We start from the raw sequence: 3,273 nt of genomic DNA on the forward strand, positions 1-3,273 counted from the left end.
AGACCTAAAATATCTGACAGACATTTTTGTTAAGCAGGAATTTTGAAAGACTGTCCTGCCTTGTCTTGGCAAAGTTTAGCAGTTGTTTTCTTTTGTATCCTGCTTGTCCAATTTGGACAGCATACAGTAAGCAGTCAAGTCAAGGGCACTTTCTTACCCAGTGGCTTACTTTTGTCACAAAGAAAGCAAACTCCATATACCTCACCCGAGGTTTATTGGGAAGGAAGAATCCATGAGGATGGCTACCTCAGGTAAGGAGCAGCAGCAAACTTCACAGTGCAGACCTTATGTAAGATTTCTTGGTGGGAGGAAGAGGGAAGCTTTCCATGGTGGCTTGGAATTGGAGTTGTTTTGGAGCTTGATTCTGGTACAAACTCAGGGATTGGTGGGATTTCAAGTCCTAGGGGGTCAAGTCGGGGTCAGGGCATTTTTTTTCTTTGCCCCCTTTTACTCTACATCTGGAAATAAAGTTGATATTTGCAAGTTGACTGGCCAGCCCCATGAAGCCCTGGAAGACATAGACAAGGCATGGTGCTTTCAAACTTTTTATGTAGCTAAATGTCACAAACAACTTAGAGGACAGCTTCAAACAAGAAACCTTCCGAGAACACCCATAACAAGGAGCTAGTGTGGGGCAATCAGAAAGGGCTGCAGCTGTGTCATGGGAATGCCATAAGAATCACTCCCCCCTATGCTAAAACACATGAGAGTCAAGAGATCTGATGAGCACTTACAGACCCCACCCTGGTTGGATCAGCAACACCTGCAAGATTGGAAGAGCTGGCAACACTGCCAGGATGATGGTCAAAACTAGCCAAGCTCAAAGCAAATCAGAGATGAACAGAGGGGCTTCAAAGGGTGACCACTCTGCTGAGTGGGCCAGAAGAATGTGCACAAGAGTGTATAAACCTCTAATTGGCCCAGATATGTGCAGAGAAACAACCTATCACAATAGGATTCTGTTTTTTTGAGATGGGATTTTTCTGTTTCTGTGGCTGTCCCTTGCTCTGCAGACCAGGCTGGCCTTGAACTCAGAAATCCATGTGCCTCTGCCTCCCAAGTACTAGAATTAAAGCTGTGTGCTGCCAGCCTGGCTAGGATTCCCAGTCTTTGTCCAGTTTCTGCTCTAAACAAAAAGGCCCTAGACACCCAATCAACTCAATGTTTATTCCACTCTTGGGAACCTCTTCCCTAGTGTCTCACTTTCCTTTGACTTCTCCCAAGAAAGATTGCTTTCACCTTGCCTGTTTAATCATCATCGTGAGAGAAGTCAAGAGCCATAGCCTTGAGTTAACTTTTGCTGGCTGTTGAGTAGCTGGAACCCAAGTCCCTGGATCACATCTAACTGGGAGGAGAAAGGTTCTACTGATCTCAAAATCTTACCACACTGAAAATTATTTTAAGTTGAGGTAAACCTCACTCTCCTAAATTTCATACTGTGGTCTCTTACCAAAGATCATTTCTCTTTGGTTCTTGTTTTTTTAAAATAATTCAGCTCTGACACAGTTTAAGTACAAATTTAGCACCTCAGAGAGATTGGGGTGAGTGGGCTGACAGAGCACAGAGTAGTCAGCCCACTGGATTATATACTGGGGTTTTTACAAGGTTTTATCAATATTTGTGGAACAGATTTCATATTCATAGGGGTGAAGTGAGACCCACTTACCTCCAAAGTCATGCGCCTGATCTCTTTTATAAATTTCCCTGTGATATTTTAGAAAAGGGCTGTCAAAACCACAAACAAGAATTGCGTGAAGTTGGAATTGTGACACGCTCCTGTTTACAGGTGCTTTTTTAACTGCACCAGAGGGACAGTTGGGAAAGTGTCTGGTGCTTTAATTCGCGATAGATTAGGAAAAACCAAAGTTGCAGCATCAAGGATGTTTCCTATGCAGGAGCATTCTCACAGACAGGAGACAGCTACCAAGACAGCTGTTTGCTTTGTGACGTCACATTGAACTCCTTACCTCCCAGCCTCACCAGGAGATGTTAGGTAGAGTAATAGAAATGCTCACATAAATCTTTATCACCCAAAACTGAAAAATAACATAGTCACCTTTGCTACTCAATTTTAGTCATAGTTATATTAAAAGGTCATAGGCTACACTTCGTATTGTCAGAGTAGCTAAAGTACATGGAAGTGGATTTGAAAATACTGCACAACTTTCAAGTAACTAGAAAAAAGATAAATCTAAGAGGAGCAGATTAAAACAAACCACCAGGGAGAAGGAAAAATTAAGAGCCAGCTCTCTCTTCTTGTAACTGTGAGCTGTATGAGGTGAGGGCGGGCTCTGAGGCAGTGCCCTGTATGTGTCACATGCTAGAAGTGGGAAGGTAGGTGAGTCTTATGCTGTGGCGTCAGTGATAGAAGGGGAAAAAACTAAAATCTTAAAAGGTTTAGAGTTGGGATTATTGATGTGACTTCTGATTCTCAGCACACACATACACACGGAGGGCATCATTATGGATATAATAAATGCATATTTCTTAGCCTTTTTCCAGGGAGACCAGGGTGTGGTTTGGTATAGTGTGTGTTTGTGTGTGATGTGTGGTTTGTAATTAAAAGACTAACAAGGTCACTCTCCAACCTGTTGGATCCCTGTAGGCTGTGTGTGCTCCTGGAGTCCAGCGTCCATAAACTGTCACTCATATTGGTGGGGGGGAGTAGTGATCATGTGCCCCACTCCATCCATATTTGCTGTCAGTGACCCCCATCATGCTCATTGGTTCATCAAGCTGGACTTTGGCCTGCCTGGGCTAAATAGAGAAGCCAAGCGGTTGGTCCTAAGACCTGCTTTCTGCTGTTGCTCGGCTGCCTCAGTAGATCTGCTCAGTGAAGATCAGGCCAGCAACAGCAAGGGCCCCAGCACAGGTACTTTCCCAGTCTGGAGCACATCTGAGCTCAGAGAATCCTGTGTGCCCATGAGGTCATAGCTTGTAAATCTCATAATAAGCTGTGTACTACAGGTAATATGACCATGTCCCACTGTCTCCTGGTGACCCCACTGCAGTGTGCATTGGAATCAGAAAATCAGTCTTCCTCCATAGGGTGAGACGTTCTGCTCGGGATCATGGGAGCGGAGATGCCATAGTGCCCACTAATCCAAGGGACAATCATCTGTGTGTGCTTGTGTGTAACATACATGTACCCAGGAGAAACTGAGCAGTGGAGGAAGAGCAGTGACGTGGACACATCTCAAACAAATACTCGTATCCCTTGACAACACGCTAGAACCTTGGGGTGATGGGAAACAATTGTGATGAAAGGTAAGG

This window comes from Myodes glareolus, chromosome 10, assembly GCF_982192425.1.
Source record: "Myodes glareolus chromosome 10, mMyoGla1.1, whole genome shotgun sequence".
NCBI lineage: Eukaryota > Metazoa > Chordata > Mammalia > Rodentia > Cricetidae > Myodes > Myodes glareolus.